We start from the raw sequence: 19,803 nt of genomic DNA, 5'->3' as shown, positions 1-19,803 counted from the left end.
CACTTGTCAGCTGTGTGACTGTGGACAAGTCACTTCACTTCTCTGTGCCTCAGTGACCTCATCTGTAAAATGGAGATTAAGACTGTGAGCCTCATGTGGGACAACCTGGTTACCCTGTATACCCCAGCGCTTAGAACAGTGCTCTGCACATAGTAAGCGCTTAACAAATACCAACATTATTATTATTATTATAGTATGCGCTTAACAACTAGCACAGTTATGATTATTTGCAATGGGGCGTTTATTCATTCATTCAGTTGTATTTACTGAGCGCTTACTGTGTGCAGAGCACTGTACTAAGCACTTGGAATGTACAATTCAGTGAGAGATAGGGACAATCCCTGCCCAACGACGGGCTCACAGTCTACAAGATGGGCTCACAGTCTAATGAATGTTTTCTGGTGATCGGTTGCAAGAATCCGGAGGGCCACAGCACAACAAAAAGAGGTTTGGTCGTGTCTCTGTGTGACTTTGGACGAGTCGCTTCACTTCTCTGGGCCCTCGTCTGTAAAATGGGGATTGAGACAGGGCCGTGTGGGACGGGGACTCTGTCCCACCTGATTTGCCTTTATCCACCCCAGCGCTTAACACAGCGCCAGGGACTGTGTCCCACCCGATTTGCCACAGCGCCTGGCACAGGGTAAGCGCTTAACCAATACCACAACGGTTATTAGAGAAGCAGCATGGCTCAGTGGAAAGAGCACGGGCTTTGGAGTCAGAGGTCATGGGTTCGAATCCTGGCTCGGCCACTTGTCAGCTGTGTGACTGTGGGCAAGTCACTTAACTTCTCTGGGCCTCAGTTCCCTCATCTGTAAAATGGGGATTAAGACGGTGAGTCCCACGTGGGACAACCTGATTCCCCTGTGTTTACCCCAGTGCTTAGAACAGTGCTCTGCACATAGTAAGCGCTTAACAAATACCAACATTATTATTATTATTATTACTTGCAGTGGGGCATTTAATGCATGCTTTCTGGTGATTGGTTGCAAGAGTCCGGTGGGCCACGGCATTGCCAAAGGAGGCCTGGGCAAATGGGGTTGAGGGCCCTTGTGGGTGCTGATTACGGGCACCAGCCCCGGGGTGGGGGACGGGACCGACCACTGCTTTTCCTTCTCTTTTTTTAACACTGGCTCAGTGGAAAAAGCCCGGGCTTGGGAGTCAGAGGTCATGGGTTCTAATCCCGGCTCCGCCACTTCTCAGCTGTGTGACTCTGGGCAAGTCACAACTTCTCTGTGCCTCAGTTACCTCAACTGTAAAATGGGGATGAAGACTGTGAGCCCCATGTGCGACCACCTGCTCACCCCTGTATCCTCCCCAGTGCTTAGAACAGTGCTTGGCACATAGTAAGCGCTTAGCAAATGCCATCATTATTAATCCCGGCTCCGCCACTTGTCAACCGTGTGACTTTGGGCAAATCCCTTCGCTGGGAATCAGTTCTACCATCTGTAAAATGGGGCTGAAGACTGGGAGCCCCAGGTGGGACAACCTGATCACCTTCTATTCCTCCTCCAGCCCTTAGAACAGTGCTTCATTCGATAGTATTTGTTGAGCGCTTACTATGTGCAGAGCACTGGACTAAGAGCTTGGAATGTACAATTCGGCAACAGATAGAGACCATCCCTGCCCCATGACGGGCTCACGGCCTAAACGATAATAACCACGATGGTATTTGTTAAGTGCTTACTAGGTGCTAAGCGCTGTCCCAAGCGCTGGGGTCACAAGGAAATCAGGAGGTCCCGCGTTGGCCTCACAGTCTTAACTGTGTGCGAAGCGCTTAACCAACGCCATCGTTATTCGTATGATTCTTTCTCGGGCCCTTACGGGGTGCAGAGCGCTGTGCTAAGCACTTGGAATGTACAGTTGGGCAACAGAGACCATCCCTCAGCTGAAACGATAATAATCACGATGGTATTTAAGTGTTTATTAGGGGCCAAGCACTGTCCTAAAGGATAACAACAATGATGGCATTTAAGCGTTTATTAGTTAGGTGCCAAGCACTGTCCTAAACGATAACAATGATGGCATTTAAGTGGTTATTAATTAGGTGCCAAGCACTGTCCTAAACGATAATAACAATGATGGCATTTAAGTGTTTATTAATTAGGTGCCAAGCAATATCCTAAGCGATAACAATGATGGTATTTAGGTGTTTATTAATTAGGTGCCAAGCACTGTCCTAAACGATAACAGTGATGGTATTTAAGTGTTTATTAGGTGCCAAGCACTGTCCTAAGTGATAATAACAATGATGGCATTTAAGTGGTTAATAATTAGGTGCCAAGCACTGTCCTAAACGATAATAACAATGATGGTATTTAAGTGTTTATTAACTAGGTGCCAAGCACTGTCCTAAACGATAATAACAGTGATGGTATTTAAGTGTTTATTAGGTGCCAAGCACTATCCTAAGTGATAATAACAATGATGGTATTTAAGTGTTTATTAATTAGGTGCCAAGCACTGTCCTAAACGATCACAGCAATGATGGTATTTAAGTGTTTATTAGGGGTGCAGCGCCCTGTGCTAAGCGCTGGGGGGGGCGGGCACGCGGGGCGACCGTTGGCCTCCGCGCCCGCCACGCGGGGACCGGAAGTGCGGGCGGGAGCGCGCGCGCGCGCGCGGAGTCCGTCCCCCCCCCCCCAGCGCGCGCCTGGCTGAGGCCGTTGAGAACCGTTACCCCTCCCCCCCCGCCCCGCGCCGCGGGAACGCTTTCCCGCCAAGAGCGGCGACGCGACGCCCGGTTCCCCGCCGGTTCCCCCGCTCGCCCCGGCGGCCGCCTCCCTCGTCCGGCCTCCCGCCGCGGCGGGTGGTGGTGGTGGGGGGGGGGGGAGGCGGGAAGAACAAAGCGTCCGCCATGGCGGGGCCCGGACGGCGGTCGGGGTCCGGCGGGGCCTCGTCGGGCCGCCCGAGGGGGGCGGGGGGGGAGGGCAGGGGGCGCGCGCGCGCCGGGTGTGGGTTGGGCCGGCGCTCGGGCGCCCCGCTGATTGGCCGAGCGGCGGCGCCCCGTCCGGCCAATCGGGGCGGCGCTTGGTGGCGGCGGCCAATGAGGAGGCCGGCCATTGGGCGGCCGCCTTTGGCGCTCCGGCCGCTCGCGCCCGGCCCCCGCGGGGGCGCAGAAGGCGGCGGGAGGCCGAAGGGAGCGGAGCCCGGCGGGAGGCGGAGGAGGCGGCGGGAGGAGGAGGAGGAGGAGACACCGGGACGAGGCGACAGACACGGTGAGGCTCGGCGCCGGACGCCTCCTTTGTCCGGCCCAGGCGGGAAGCGCCCCCTCCCCCCGCCCGCGGCCCCTTTGTGCGGCCGCCCCAACTTGGCGGGACCGACCCCCTCCCACACAAAGGACCGGCCCAGGCCGGGAGCCCGCGCTCGGGGGAGGGGCGGCTTCTTCAGGAAGGAACCCCCCCCCCCCAGGAGGCTTCCAGCCCCCCCGGGGGTCGTTTAACCCCCCCCACTATGGATGGAAATAATCATAATGATAATGCTAACCGCCCCCCCCATGGATGGAAATGATGGTAGTGAAGCGCCCACTATGTGCCAAGCGCTGTTGTGAGCGCCGGGGGGGGGGAGAGGAGGCGACGAGGGCGTCCCACGTGCGGCCCTCGGTCTAAAGGCCCCATTTTCCAGATGAGGGACCCGAGGCCCAGAGAAGCGGCGCGCCCGGAGTCACGCGGCGGAGCGGGGATGAAGCACGTCGGGGTCGCTTAAGCGCCTACGAGGCGCAGAGCCCTGTGCTAAGCGCCGGGGTGGGTGCAAGGGTCAGGGGCCGGTCCCACGAGAGGCTCCCGGTGGATCCCCGTTTTTTGGTTGGTGTGCGTGTGTTAGGCGCTTACTATGTGCAGAGCGCTGGGCTGAGCGCTGGGGTCGGTGCAGGGCCATGGGGTGGGCCCACGAGAGGCTGCCGGTGAATCCCCATTTGACAGATGCGGGGACTGAGGCCCAGAGAAGCCAAGTGGCTCGCCCGCGGTCCCCCAGCTGCCCGGTGGCGGAGGCGGGATTCGAACCCCCGACCTCGGACTCCCCGGCCCGGGCTCTGGCCACCGAGCCACGCCGCTTCCCCCTCTCCCCCCGAGACCCGGCCTGCGTGGGCTGCTGCCCGCGAGGGCGAGGAAGACCATTCGTTTATTCATTCAATAGTATTTATTGAGCGCTTACTATGTGCAGAGCACTGTGCTAAGCGCTGGGCATGGACCAGTCCCTGCCCACTGACGGGCTCACGCTCTAATCGAGCACCCACTCGGGAAGTCCAGAAGACCCGGAGGACGCCTTGCCCTGCCCCGCAGGAGGAGGAGGAGGAGGAAGAAGAGGTGGTGGTCCCGTCCCCGGGTCCCCCCACGTCCCCCCACGTCCCCCGGCCCAACCGGCCTAAAGATACTTGGAGTCGGAATTTCTGCGCTGGCATCGGGCGCTTTGGGAAAGCTCGAGGGGCCCCCGGAGACCTGGTTCCTCCCAGGAGAGCGGAGGGTGCACCGAAATGTGCCAACTTCTGGCATCGGGGCACGGAGACTACCGCTAGGGAGGACCTGGACCCGGGATCTGGGATCTGGGATCGGGGGGGCGACCTGGTTCCTCCCAGGAGAGTGGAGGGTGCACCCTAATGTGCCAACTTCAGTCATCAGGCCACGGAGACTACCGTTAGGGAGGACCTGGACCCGGGATCTGGGATCTGGGATCTGGGATCGGGGGGCGACCTGGTTCCTCCCAGGAGAGCAGAGGGTGCACCCTAATGTGCCAACTTCTGTCATCAGGGCACAGAGACTACCACTAGAGAGGACCTGGACCTGGGATCGGGGGGCGACCTGGTTCCTCCCAGGAGAGCAGAGGGTGCACCGAAATGTGCCAACTTCTGTCATCAGGGCACAGGGACTACCGCTAGGGAGGACCTGGACCCGGGATCTGGGATCGGGGGACGACCTGGTTCTTCCCAGGAGAGCAGAGGGTGCACCCTAATGTGCCAACTTCTGTCATCAAGACACGGGACTACCGCTAGGGAGGACCTGGTCCCGGGATCTGGGATCGGGGGACGACCTGGTTCCTCCCAGGAGAGCAGAGGGTGCACCCTAATGTACCAACTTCTGTCATCAGGGCACGGGGACTACCACTAGGGAGGACCTGGACCCCGGATCTGGGATCGGGGGGCGACCTGCCGTTCACCTCACCTTTCATCCCCTCTCCCGGAGGGTGTGAGGGAGGCGGCGATGCCGTTTGGGCGGCATCGTTGGACCAAAGGTGGGACGGGACCGTCGTGGGTCGGGGAGAGGCTTTGTGCTTCTGCCTTATTAAAAAAAATGGATTCGGACCCGATGGGGGTGGTGGCGCGGAGGGGAATGGATCCCTTAAGGTAGACTCGCGCGCTTTCAACGTTGGAGTTGGAGCCTGTCTACCACTGGATCGTCATGAAAAAATATTTTGAAGCTTGTGAGGAAGATTCGGAAATTAAGGCGACTTCCTCCACAAGACATTGTGTACCCACCCACGTAGCCCGCTCTCTCTTATTTGTGCTTAGCAGAAAATGTTTCGTTCGTGGAAAGGTTAAATTCGCTGTACGCTTTATATACTAAGGGATTCGGCGTGCGATCGCTGACCTCAGTGATTAAGGGGGAAAGAAAAATGGGAAAGAAAAACAATCTGTTTGTGTGGACCTATCTGTGACCTGTTTGGTGTGGTGTTTTTTTTAATTGATTTTACTCTTGGGAAAAGATGCTACAGTATTGAGGTCAGTTTACACTAGCCTTAGCTTTAGAGCCCTAGCTCTAGTGATTAAAATCATTTCATGAAGACCCATCTAGGTATTTCTGCGTGTACCCAATGTGCTGTTAGGTATTGTGAAAATAAACGATTGTGACGTTAGAAAATGAGTTTCTTCAGAGGGAATTTCTGAATCCGAAATTCCCAGTGATGGAAATGGAAAGAGAAAAGCCGATAGGAAGGATCTCTCAGTAGTCTTCTAATTTGTATTTTGGTATATCTGTTTAAAAAAAAAACAAAAGCCTGACAGTTGCATCTACGAGCCTTTTTGGATCGAACCAAAAATTTTTTAGGCGAACAAGTGTGGGTTTAGTGTAAGATATAAGTATTTGTTATTACGTATTTATAGTCTGCCCAGAGACCTGGAGAAGCAACCTGGTCTAGTGGAAGAAGCACAGGCCTGGGAGTCCGAGGACCTGCGTTCTAGTCCCAGCTCTGCCACCTGCCTGTTGTGTGACCTTGGGCAAGTCACTTCACCTCTCCATACCTCACTCTCCCCCAATCTGTAAAAGGGTGATTCAATACTTGTTCTCCCTGGGAGAACCCATGTAGGATAGGGACTGTATCCAAAGCACAAGTACTTTTATCTACCCCAGCACTTACCAAGTCCAATGCTTGGCCCATTGTAAACACTTAACAGATACTACAGTCATTATAATAATAATGTTGGTATTTGTTGAGCGCTTACTATGTGCAAAGCACTGTTCTAAGCGCTGGGGTAAACATAGGGGAATCAGGTTGTCCCACGTGGGGCTCACAGTCTTAATCCCCATTTTACAGATGAGGGAACTGAGGCACAGAGAAGTTAAGTGACTTGCTCACAGTCACACAGCTGACAAGTGGCAGAGCTGGGATTCGAACTCATGAGCCCTGACTCCAAAGCCCATGCTCTTTCCACTGCGCCACGCTGCTTCTCATTATTAGGAGATGTGGTCACTAAACTGTGTTTCTTAATGCTGGAGGTAATCATTAGAAAGTGTTTCCGACATACCCGTTGAACTATTTCACTTCTGAGAGTTTTCTTTTAAAAATAAGACGAATTAGGTTGTGCACCATAGCAAGGTGAGCTCGCTCCAGATTGGATTTGTAGTCATTCTGAGATTCCAAAGGGCCCCAGGCTCCTACTTTCATTACACAAATTCTTACAAGTGATGGTCGTCTAAAAAATGCGACAGCTCTGCTGTAATGTAAGGCGCCGTGGCCAGCTAGGAAAGCTTTCCTGTAATGTTGGAACAAGTTTCTATATGGTGTGTTGCAAAAGAAGTTATTTTTTAAAGTACAATTCAGTGAAAGCAAATGGTGGTTAAGAAGACATTTATTCCAATCATATAAATGCTCTCCCTCTTCATATAAACACATGACTTAGGCAGAACCTTAAAAACATAGGCGAATGACGAGTAAGGCGTGGACTCGATCGTGACATCTCCAAAGTAATGTAGAATCGTGAAACCGAGCGGTCCGTTTGGCTTGGTCAGTAGAAAAAATGCGCCGAGCGTAGCGCAAAAGAAAGTTAGCAAAGAAATTGGCAGGCTCAAGGTGCGATGAATTGAATTCTCTAAAGGTTTGAAGAAAATCATAACTCTCTCCAGAAGAAATTTGTCAGGATGAGGGGTTTGGAAGAAAATACGGGAATGGTTACGACTTTGTTTATGAAAGACTGCACTAAACACAATGAGAAATGCCCGCTGTTTGGCTTGGAGGCTCACCACCAGCTCACTAGCTCTTCTCCCCTGTCGGTTCTCCTCACCAGCTACTCCCCAGACAGTCACTCTCTCTGCTCCTCCTTTTGTATCTCTTCTGATTCCCCCCACCTTCAACTCCTTGCTCATACCCTTCCTCCTGCCGGGAAGGACCTCCTCCGTCAAATCGGACAGATTTAAAGTCACCTCTTCCAGCGGTGACTTTATTCTCGGGGTCATTTATTTCCTCCTCGAGTTGTCCCCCACTATCACCCTGGATATACAGGTGGACGCCCCGGGGTTTATGGCCGGGCCACAGGACGGAGAACCTGGAGATGTGTCACTCGCACCGACTGCTCCAGGGTTTGTCTTTCATCCCCAGAGTTATGCCCAATCACTGCTGGTGAATCAGTTCCCTTCTTCCCCTGCCTCTTCCCCCTGAGCCACCCAGTTCCCGCCCTCCCCGGTTCCCAGCGTTTCCCCCGTCCCGATCCTGAACTCCTTTCTCCTCAACGTCCCCACCACCCACCGGGAAGCTCCTCACTTCCCACCGCCTTTAGCTCTGGGCCTGATGGCTCCTCGAGGCGGACACCACCTCTGGCTTTCTTGGCCGTGGGGTTGGCAGCCCCGCCGCAGGCAGCCGGGCCAGAGGCTGTTGAGTTTGGTGTGCTGGCAAACGAAGGAGGGTGGTATGTGCGGGGTCAGGGGAGAAGACACCCCGGGGTGACCAAGGAGTGATGAGAAGGGGCAGTTGTCAGCGGCCAGCAGAGAGCCTCCACTGAGGGGGACGGGGCGAGCGAGAGATGGGGATGATGGTCCCCCTTCACCAGGCACTGGGGTGGAAGAGTTAAACCAAGCCGCCTCCCTGCCTTTAGGAAAAGGGAAGGGAATGGGGGACGGGGAGGAATACACCATGTGATTTTTGATTCATCCGTAGGGCTTGACTATCGTGTCGAGACTGGTCCTAGGAGAGAATAACAAGACTTGTGGTAGTTGTTAGGCACTTACTATGTGCCAAGCATTGTACTAAGTGCTGGGGTAGAAAGTGAGGAAATCGGGTTGGATAGAAGGGAACCTATCTAACTATTTGCATGTAAGTCTGAGAAAACGGCATCTCCGATACAGCAGTTCCTAATACTCCCTTGAAGATGAAACTCGGGTGTGGAGTGGAGGGTGTCTGTAATACCTACCCCTGACACTTCAGTATATTCAGTTTCACATGCTCCACTTAATCACTTTTTCCTTTTGTCACTGTTACACTTTGATCTGGGTTTTCCCCCTCCTTTTCCCACCATTAGTAGATGATATATGCCTGACTCTTCATCTTCGGATTATAAACTCCTGGAGGGCAGGGACCGGTTCGATCTGATTATCCGGTATTTCCTCCGACATTTAGCACAGTGGCGAACACGTAGTGAGGACTTACTAAAAATACCGTCACTTGAGCTTCTGTGGCACTCTCCCAAACACTTAGTACAGTGTCCTGCCCCAAGGAGGTGCTCAGTAAAGTCATTGGAAGGCACATTCTTTGCAAGAGATTGGGGTAAAAGTTTTGAGTTTTGAGTGCAGGAATCGAGGCATTCAGTGAAACGTGAGAGTGGCATCCGGGCGTTGGAGATGAACGATTGAGTTTGGGTCAAGGGCCTTTTTATTAATTTTATTTTTATTCCCGTATAATTACATTGACATGAAGAGTTGAAACAAAGGCCGTGTGCTACTGTCTAGCCTGGTTTACTCCGAGTCCTCTATTGTGTGTCACATCTGGCTTCTTGAATGGTTTTAACAGCCACACCTTCGAGCTCCATTTAACATTAAATGGCAAGAAAGAACGAAGGGGTCCTTGAAAGTAGCCCGTGGACCCATATCGAAGTAATCGTGTTTGCCGCTACCTTCCTGCTGACTGGGCTGGACTGGTGTAAAGAATGGATGAGAAAATAAGTAAGACGCTGTCGTCTGTTGAGCAGAAATGGGGCTACCGAGAGCAGGGTTGGCAGAGGAAATGGTTTATCTTCCTTCTGGAGCACATCTTGGAAGGCTCTGGCATTCCTAGAAACTGCCGCCTGCTAGGGTGGTCTTTCTCTCCGTGCTGTTTCCAAACAGTCGGACGGCGTGGTCTCTTTTAGAGCCATGGTGGCACAGCACTGGACAATTGGGAGACGGCAACGGAAGGCAGATCAGCCCGACATCCCTGAGTGGAGTGACTGCATTAGAACAAAGGCTTTGGGAAGATGAGGACACTGAATTGAAAGTGGTGCCAGGCACTGTGGGCAACAAATGTAACGATGCAGCTTTACATGCACAGGGGGTGAAAAGGATTGTTGGTCGCATTCGCACACGTGAATCAAAATTTTATGAGTCGCAGCGTCGAAACCGAAGAAGCAGAGATATAAATCGGGAGTGTAGGGTCTGAGAGTCATAAACAGCTCCTGTCTGACTTTTCAAATGCACTCAGTTCTCCTATAATGCTGGGGTTATGTTCCCAATAAACCCTGCATTAAGCAAAGCTCACTTCATAATATGTATGCTTTGCTGTTCCTCCCGACATCGCTTTGTATTTGGTATCCAGGAAGTCACATTTTGTCAGAAGTATGCTCCTTAATTCCCTAAATTTTCCATCCAGATTAGTTGGGAAAACACACATTATAGGAAAGCCGGGTGTGATGGAAACTATTACTGGCCTCTCGCTTTTTTCTTTTTAAATATTTACGTGCATATTGATCATCTTAATGATTTAATCCTTGGTATTACACACAGTCCTGAATTAAAATTAAAAGATCAGCCAGCCAAGAGGAAAAACGGACTGACTTCACCCCAGGACCCAACCCGGTATTCCTCTACGTATCCATTTTTTCTTTCTCTTTTTTTAATCTGCAAACTCTTTGGGGTCTGCCTTGCTCGTTAAGCCGTAAACTCGCTGTGGGTCAGGGAATGTCCTCTGGGAGAAGGATGAATAAAGGGAGCAAGTCAGGGCGACGCAGAAGGGAGTTGAAGTAAAGGAAAAGAGGGCTTTGTCAGGGAAGGCCTCTTGGAGGAGATGTGCCTTCAGTAAGGCTTTGAAAGGGGGGAGAGTCGTCTGTCGGAGATGAGGAGGGAGGGTGTTCCAGGCCAGAGGCAGGACCAGGGCGAGGCCCAGTGAGAAGTTCAGCCTTAGAGGAGCAAAGCGTGTGGGCTGGGTTGCGGTAGGAGAGTAGCGAGGTGAAGTAGGAGGGGGCAAGGTGATGAAGTGCTTGAAAGCCGACGGTGGATGGGCCGCCGCCGGAGGTTTCCGAGGAGTGGGGGAACGTGACCTGGACGTTTCTGTAAGGTGGAGATGGAAAAATGGGCTTGTAGAAATTGTTCTGCTTTCCAGTGGAGCGTAGGCCACAGGCATTTTTGAGCCAGGTTCTGAAGCTCTGAAATCATAATGACAAATTACGACAGAGCTGAAAACGTGAAAGTGAATAAAGTGGATTGAAGAATTTTGTTTTGCAGTTCGAAACTAGCGTCCCTATGGTGTGCTCACCAAAAAAAAAAAAAAATGTATGTGGTTGTCACACACACAAAGTGGGTGAGCGTTATAGTGAGTTTTTCTTTTAGAATGATTTATACTATTGAGTGTGTAATATATTTTCTCTAAATGGTAAAATCAATAACACTTTTAAGGTTACAAGTTTGTGACTACAGAGTCCACATTCTGAGATCTAGTCAAATAATGCTCATGCTCTAGACACTGTAGGTAAACTCAATTACATGAAGTGAAAACAAGTGTTTATTTAATCACAGTCCAGAGAAGTTCACTTTAATCACTCAGGTAAATGAGTTGCCCTGTGCTTACATAACTGATTAAATGTTTTACTATTATTATTTTTTTTTTAGTTTGTATAAACAGCACTCTTTGCGGATGGCTGTGGGGAATAGGAAAGCATAGTAGGGATATTTTTGTTCAGAATAAGCAAGTTTTTAATGGGAAATTTAGATTTAATTTGGGATATAGGTGTTCTTAGGTCTTTGAAGTCTAACCAGATTTGAGACTTCTTCAAAGTTTACTTAAACTGATGGTAATTGAGTTTTCTCATAAAAAAGCTATATCTCTCTCATGTAAAGATATTGTTTGGGCTCAACAGAACGTGAGTCCCCTGACACTTAGGAGAATATGCAAGGCTTGGTTTTTGCCCGATGATTACGGATGAGAGATGTTATCCTGAAATGTACCTGTGTAAGGCATTTTTTTCTGAGCGCCCTAGCCATGAATATAGTATTTGCTGGTGTAGAGTTTCTTTCTAATGTATTTTAAATACAGGCATTCGGGCAGGCTGATTGTCTGGTTGAAGGTGGAGGCTTGGGGGCAATCATGCCATATTTGAAGATGAGCGATAGGAACAAACACTCAGAGTTAAAAAGGGGAAAGGTCCCCGGCCAATTTTGCTCTTTTGTCTTATGCCATCGATCCGTCTCCGACCCATAGAGAGACCAGGGACGCATCTCTCCTAGAACACCCCACCTCCATCTGCAGTCGTTCTGGTAGGGTATCCACAGAGTTTTTCTACCACCCTGTAAACCCTTACTCCCCTTCACCACATCTCAGTTTGCCAAATGACTGGCCAAAACGGGACCGGGAGAGGGAGCACGATGAAAAGGGTGTGCACAGCCTCGCAGATCGATTTCTAAAACTAGGGCGGGATGCCTCCTGTCTCTCCCCACTCCAGTCTATTCTTCATTCCGCTGCCCGGATCATCTTCGTACAGAAACGCTCTGGGCATGTCGCTCCCCTCCTCAGAAACCTCCAGTGGTTGCCTCTCAACCTCTGCATGAAATAAAAACTCCTCACTCTGGGCTTCAAAGCTCTCCATCACCTTGCCCCCTCCTACCTCACCTCCCTTCTCTCTTTCCACTGCATACCCTGCGCACTCCGCTCCTCCTCAGCTCACCTCTTCTTGGTCCCCAGTTGGCGCCTGTCCCGCCGTCGACCCCTGGCCCAAGTCCTCTCGCTGTCCTAGAACGCCCTCCATCTTCACCTCCGCCAAACTAACTCTCTTCCCCTCTTCAAAGCCCTCCTGACGGCTCACCTCCTCCAGGAGGCCTTCCCAGACTGAGCCCTCCTTTCCCTCTGCTCCTCCTCCCCTCCCCATTCTCCTTTCTCCCGTTTTCTGCTCTTCCCCCTTCCCCTCCACACTGTGCATATTTGTATATATTTATTACCCTATTTGTTTTGTTAATGATGTGTATAGCTCTATGATTCTGTTTATCTTGATGATGTTGTTTTGTTTTGTGCTGTTTTGCTTTGCTGTCTGTCTCCCCCGTTTAGACCGTGAGCCCGTTATTGGGCAGGGATTGTCCCTATCCGTTGCCTAACTGTACATTCCAAGCGTTTAGTACAGAGCTCTACACATAGTAAACGCTCAATAAATTCTATTGAATGAATGAATGCCAGGAGACGGGACTGGGAGCCAGAGGCGAGCTGAGGAAGGGGATTTGTGGGCCACTGGGAGTGGCTTGAAAGGACGCACGTGGGCAGTGCACCCATGAGCTAAAGGTTTATAGTTTGTTGAATCCTACTCAGGAAATTCCCCCTCTTAAAATCCAAGCATGAGGAAAACTGGATGAGGTGGGTTTCAGATGCCCTTAGTTGTGCGTCGCTCAGCATCCTTTAGGGTGCTCACAGGTAAAGAAAATCAGGGTTGTGATAAATGACAAATGAGCAGTTAATGTGCCTTGTATGATCTCACTCGTGCCCCTCTCTGGGCTCAGAGTCCAATACAGTGCCTTTGAAGAAACAGATAAGCTCGTCTGTGGGCCCGGAATCTGCCTGATTACTCATTCAGTAGTATTTATTGAGCGCTTACTATGTGCAGAGCACCATATTGCACTCTCCCAAGCGCTCAGTACAGTGCTCTGCACGCAGTAAGCGCTCCGTAAATACGATTGAATGCATGATTGTAAGATACTTTTATATTCCAATTGTTTAGTACCATGCTCTGGATGAAGTAGAAGGTTCGTAAATTAAATCCCGGGAACGATGAAGACACAGGCTGTTTCGATCCCCAGATATTCAGGAGACCTTCTTGTCCATGCTGCTTTATATCATTTCAGAGTCAACATTATGGCAGAAATTTCTCTTTGCCTTACTTGGTACAAGTAGCAGGCCAAGTTGAGAAAATAAAGTCTTATGAGCCACCTCGCCTGCTTGGCCCCGTTAGGTCTGGATTTCGAGGAAGAGCCTGGAGTTAGGAGCTGGAGGACTGACTGAGGGAAGAAGTGAAGGGGAAAATGGGGTGGTAAATGGGAGGCAGAGAAACCTATAGAAAAGCCTACTAATGCTCCAGCTCCTTTATCGTCTGTACTGAGACAGACTCCTGCTACTTCTCCTGTATTCTCACACTCTATCGTCATCATCACCATCGTCATCCAACTCATTATCGTGGCACTTTTTATCCTCTCTTTGTTCTTCCCCATCCCCTCTCCTCATTCCGTCTCTTCATAATTCTCGTCACCTGCCGAAGCTGGGACTTTTCTGCGCATCCTGCCCATATTTCTTTGGATTTGTTGTTTTCAAATCTCATTTTCTTCCCTCTGCTATCTCGGCCCAGGCCCGTTGGCCTCGCCAGAGGTCGGTGCGGTGCCCCCTAGTGGGAGAAACCGGCACGGGCACAGAGGTGGCTTTATGATCGATAAACTATCGATAAACTAGGAAGGAAAATCCGACCGGAGGAAGTGCATTTTTAGGTGCCGTGGGCCAAAAGCCTTCTAAAGCCATAGATGGTGGTCATTTGCAAAGCTAGAGCTTTTCATGTAGCTTGGCCTTATCAAAGTGCCATCCAGTAATTTCAGTGCCTTGCGCTTAATTCGTTCCATTTTTGATTAAAAAAATAATTGTTAGCGTCATGTCACTTGCCTGATTTCAAGTTTCGAATTTAATGTGTAGGTCGCAGCCTGCTGCTAGGAAGTTATCCAAAAGTTTTTTATGATTCCCTTCTAGAGGAAGGGATCCTCCTTACTTGGCGGGTAAGTGTTTAGACCATGGGAAAGCCTAAGGTAGTAATGGAAAAATTCCAGGGCCTGGCACTTGCCTGGATCACTTCAAATTTCGAATTAATCAATATAAAAGTTGATGAAAGTCAGAACTGATGCAGTGAGCCCTGGAGTCTAAATTACACTCTATCACGGAGTGATATGAGATGCAGCAAAACACATTTTCCTCTAATTGCGAAGTAGGTCAGTCAGTCTTACTGAGCTTTGGCTGTGTGCGGAGCACTGTACTAAGTTTGGGAGAGTACAACAATCTAACAGACACATTCCCTGTCCACAGCGAGGATACAGTGTATGGGGGGAGCCAGACAGTAATAGAAATAAGTCAAATTACAGATATACTGCTGCCCTCCCTCATACTACTGTCTCTCCACTGGTCAGCAGACTTCTCAGACAGGCATGCCAATTCACAGATTTGGGCAACAGATTCAAAGTATTTAAACGGTACTGGTTGATGCCGATTGAGAGATACAGTAAGACTGTACTGGCTGCCCCCCCCGCAATCCAGATCCTGTTCTAGCATGATTCTTCAACCTGGGTCTCGGGTGTGAGCTACCCGGGCCTGTCCGCTTCTGCTGCATTTGCTCCAGTCGGGCCACCCCAGCCAAATAGCTTCTGACCTTTAATGTTTCCGCTGGAGGAGGGTGGGAATCGGAGTCGGAGTGCAGGTAAGATCTCCTTTCTGTTGTGTGGTATCGAATTACAAGAATCTGGAGTGTGTTCTTGCGTAAAAGAGAAAAGGAAGTGGTACTGATTGCTGCGGATGCAGTACGTACGTGTGTGTGTTTGCCTGTGCAGTGAGTGTGTTGGGAAGGATTTACGTGTGGAAGGATAAATAGGTATCTGGGGCTGTCCAGGAGCATAAGGAATTATTTAATAACTCTGCGCCTACCTGGAAGTGGTTGGCCACATTCATTAGTTGCAAACCTTCCTCCCTACCCCCCCCCCCCCCCCCGGATCCTCCCACCCCGCCAAGGAGACAGATTCTTTAAAGATCTGGCAGACTTCTAGTAACATAATATCTGACAAGCTGATTTTCACAGGAGATTTCAGTGCAGTGTGACAATGAAACGTATCGAAAACTAATCAGACAACCCAGGCTCGAAAATGGCTTAGTGAGGGTGCCAAGCGCCGCGTCTAAATCACTCTCGGTTTTTCACTTAACTCAACAGGAGAAAGGTATCTTAGATTGTTGCCGTGCTCTAAGCAGATGTGTATAAACTCTTAAGGCAGGTACCGGGACTTTTACCTTTTTTTATGGTACTTGGTAAGCGCTTACTATGTGCCCGGCAGTGTACTAAGCACAAGGATAGATACAGGATAATTCAGTTGCCCACAGTCCTGTCCCACGTACGGCTCACAGTCTAGGTCGGAGGGAAGATTTAATCCCCATTTTACGGATGACGGTAACGGAGGCACAGAGAACTGAAGCGACTCGCCCAAGGTCACACAGCAGGCGCGTGGCGGAGCTGGGTTTAGAATCCAGGTCCTCCGACTCTCAGGCCCATGCTCTTTCCACTGGCTGTAGTAATATTCTCTCCCCACCGCTTAAGGTAGTGCTGAATATTCAATAGGTTCTCAATTAATACCGCCGTTTGATATTATTTTGGCTCCGCTCACCCCTGATTGCTGGTTTGACCATTGCTTGGTGCATTTAAAAACTTGAAAGATAAAGCTGGTGTATCCTAAAGAGACCTTCAAAGTGTCCAGCAGCCAAATGTCAAACTCCTGGAAAACCAAGACACATGCAAGACATTTAGAAAAACACCAGAACAGCCTGTTAGGGCAAGAAAGCACCCTGTGCTTCGGCCAACGAAGGTGACCTCTGATTAGTTGTGTCTCCGAGATGCTCTCTCTCCCAGCTAGTCTCTAAGACCGAGGGGGCCTGTCCAAGGAAAATGCCAGGATTCAGAAAATGAGAATGATTCTGAGATGAAAGAGCTTCCTGCAGAGAAACATGCAGAGCAGCTACAACTCTTGGCAGGATCCTCACGACTCTATCAAAAGGGATGCTTATTGAAGCCTGGGTCGTAGCAGATTGAAGGCGCCAGAGCCATCTACTGAAATGCGGAGGCCAAAGAGTTGTATTTAGAGTTGATGGCACACTTGATGAAGGTTACTTCTGGATGTTCGTGTGGCTAAACAAGCGATTACAGGATCAACAGTCCTGACTCACAAAGGAATTGTTTAATGTGGTGCTTTGGTGTTTTGTTGTTTGCCGTTTTCAGTTGTCAGTTCGTCCCCTGATCTCCTTGAAGTTCCTTCTCAAGAGAGTCAGCCCTTCTTTTGATTGCCTTGCACTGCCGTGCCATATTGTCTGAGTTTCAGACTGAAGCTGTCTCCCTAAAAGATTGTATATGAATCTATACACCCTCTCATCGCGCTGTCGCACAAGTGCAACAACATTTCACTAATTTTAGCATAGCTTCCACCCTTTAGAGTGAAGAATCAAAGTTCAGTTAATCTGCCATCATCTGGAGAGATGCTGTCACTCCAGTACAGAGTCAATCAGTAGTCTGTATCGAGCCCCTAAAAGGGTGCAGGGCACTTGAGAGCATTCACCAGAAGCAAAAGACATGATCTCTTTAGGGAGCTGACAGTCTAAACTTGGGGGAGGCAGGCGGGCATAAATCGTTGATATAAAGGGGGAATAGGAGGAAGAACAAGTATGTGGACAGGAAGGGAGCGGCCAACTCTGTTGTATTGTACTCTCCCAAGTGCTTAGTAGGGTGTTCTGCACACAATAAGTGCTCAAAAAAGTGCTGTTACATACCTATCCTAGACAACTCGAGAAGCGTGGTGGCCTAGTGGAAAGAGCCCCGGGCCGGGGAGTTAGTTGGAGGACTTGTGTGCTAATTCAGTCTCTGCCACTTGTCTGCCGTGTGACCTTGTTACTGCTCTGTATATTAGTTTTCTCATCTATGAAATGGGTATTAAATACCAGTTCTTCCTCATTCTTAGACTGCAAAGTCTGTGTGGAATCGGGACTGTTTCTGACCTGATGATTTTGTATCTACCCCAACACCTAGTATAGTGGTTGTCGCGGAGTAAATAAGTTAACTAAGGTCACAATTAGTATTATCAGGAATGCTGGGAGAGTTAAAAGGAGGAGGGACTGGGCAGAGTCAGGTTGGACCTGGAAGAATTGCTTTGAATGGATTCACAGGAATGGCAGAGGGTATCGAGTGCCTATTCTTTGTAGAGAGAGAGAGAGTTCACAGAAGTAAGCGATGCAGTCTCAAGTGCCTTTTCACCTTCCTCTTCCCCCTCAGATCTTTCCTTCTCCTTTTTCTCTTCCTGCTTCCCTTATTACTAGTTTTAGTTCTTATATGAGTTCTGTACTAGCCCAACACTGCTGCAAAAAATAATGCCGTATAATTTTCCAAGCTTGTATACATTTTTACATTTTTAAAAGCTTCGGCATCAGTTGCCTTTCTTACCCATTCACCATTCCTGTGAGATAGTCTGGCACCGGTGTTCCCATTGTAGAGGTGAGGGAACTGAGGCCTAGAGGGGTTAATTGACTTATCCAAAACCATATAGAAAGCCAGTGGCAGATTTACAAATATAACCCAGGGCCTTCTGACTCCCACACCCATACTAGTCTTTGTACTAGACCTTGCTGTCACCATACACAAAGAGATAAACCAGAAGTAGCAAACACATATAAAGGGAGAGAGCGTGTGAGAATGGTATTTCTGTTTGGTTATGCAAAGCCAACATTAGTAGAAACTTGATTTCAGTAACCTTATAATTAGGAAAAGGAATGTCTCTTATTTTACTTCTGTGCTCACCTTATGCTCCTGCTGGGTTAAAATGCCACCCAAAGGAGAGGGAGCCTTCCTCTCTATAAACAGTTTCTTGGGGAAATGTCTTGTCTTAAGCTTTCGAGTCGTCTCCGACCCGTAAGTGACTCCAGGGACACATCTCTACCAGAATGCCCCACCTCCCACCTGCAGTCGTTCTGGTATGTATCTCTAATTGAAAAAACAAAAAACCCAAAGGAATTAGAAGGGTAATGCCTGGGCCTGGAGCTCTGAGGGTCTGGACACTTCTAATTGAAGCAGGACGGGAATAACTTAAGCAAACCTAGTGGGCCGCTTTTAGATCTGAGCAGGCTAGGTGGACCCACGTATGTTTGCTCTTTTCTGGTCTGGTTCTTAAACAAGTAGAGTTGGCTAGACTGGGCTTGCACGATCGATCAGGTAGCTGGGATCTTCCTGCAGAGCTAGACAGTAAAAGATTAGCAGATGATAGAGAGGTGGTTCTGTTTCTCTTTCTGTCAGTCTAGAGTGGTGGCCCTCTAAGAGTGTTCAGTATCGACCATTCTAGAATGTCTAGTCCACCTGGGCGGATTTAATGTAAAAGTAACCTTGTTTTGGTTTTCCGGGTTTTCGTCTTAAGGCAGATGCATAGTGTGCTCATCAAAGGTGGGGGTGGTAGCAATAATGGCATTTCATTCATTCATTCAATAGTATTTATTGAGCGCTTACTATGTGCAGGGCACTGTACTAAGCGCTTGGAATGTACAAATCAGTAACAGAGACAGTCCCTGCCCTTTGGGCTTACAGTCTAATGGGGGGAGACGGACAGACAAGAACAATAGCAATAAATAGAATCAAGGGCTTACAGTGTTGAAAACAATACTAAGGGAAATTTATAGGTGTTGATTCAGACCTCAGGGATATCCAAATGTAAGTGGTGGGGAGAAAGGGAGGAAAGAATAGCAGGATAAATTTAAACAAAAATTACAATGGTAAAGATGGTTCTATGGAGGGAATAGTCCTCAGCAGGACCACCCAATTTTGGTCTAAGTTAACCCAGACTTCTTTTCTCAAGGATCTAAAGAGAACCTCTTTCTTGTTCTGCATCGTTTGCTCTTGCAAGGTATGGGACTTCTCTAAGGGAGAGGAAGGAGAAGAAAAGGGCCACTCCTTGGTCACTGGAGCCCTTAATGGCTTGGAGCTCCAGGCCACCTGTTCCTAGGCTTTGGCGCCCCTTGTCCTGCAGGGAGATCTGAACTTGGTGTCTCTTGGAGAGGGAGGAAGCTTTTTCAGTCATCTGGCTTATTCAGACGGTTTCCGTATCCCCAAATCAGAACTGTCCTCTGTTCTCTTCAGTGTTGCGTCTCACCTCATTAATATTACTTTTTAATCCATGCACAGCTGCATTCAGGAATGCTTCCCTTGGAAAGCCTTTTCCCAGGTGAAAGTCACTTCAGTTTGACATATCAATGAGTTTAGGCCTGGAGCATCCTCCTTTGTACCAGAATTTTCAAGGGTAAGATCACAGTCAGCACACCCGGATTGCCTTGATAAATTCATCTTGGATTTCCACATCAATAAGGAAATCATTCTCTCCTTCTTCCCTAGTCCTA

At 49.5% G+C, this 19,803-nt stretch overlaps 1 protein-coding gene across 2 annotated transcripts in view; it reads left to right on the top strand.

Annotated features, from left to right (window-relative positions):
* The window catches only part of EZH2 (enhancer of zeste 2 polycomb repressive complex 2 subunit), a 72,396-nt gene that overhangs the window by 8,178 nt on the left and 44,415 nt on the right, over positions 1-19,803 (top strand). Inside the window, exon 1 of one of the 2 annotated variants that reach the window (XM_029063134.2) lies at positions 3,119-3,215. The exons of the other annotated variant lie outside the window; for it this stretch is intronic. The gene's annotated coding sequence lies outside the window, so the exon portion shown is untranslated. Of the gene's footprint in view, positions 1-3,118; positions 3,216-19,803 lie in introns of those variants that run through there. 2 annotated transcript variants of the gene reach the window in all.

The sequence above is a fragment of the Ornithorhynchus anatinus genome, chromosome 4 (genome assembly GCF_004115215.2).
Source record: "Ornithorhynchus anatinus isolate Pmale09 chromosome 4, mOrnAna1.pri.v4, whole genome shotgun sequence".
NCBI lineage: Eukaryota > Metazoa > Chordata > Mammalia > Monotremata > Ornithorhynchidae > Ornithorhynchus > Ornithorhynchus anatinus.
The sequence above is the reverse complement of the archived record's forward strand: the minus strand, read 5'-3'. Positions and strand labels throughout refer to the sequence as shown.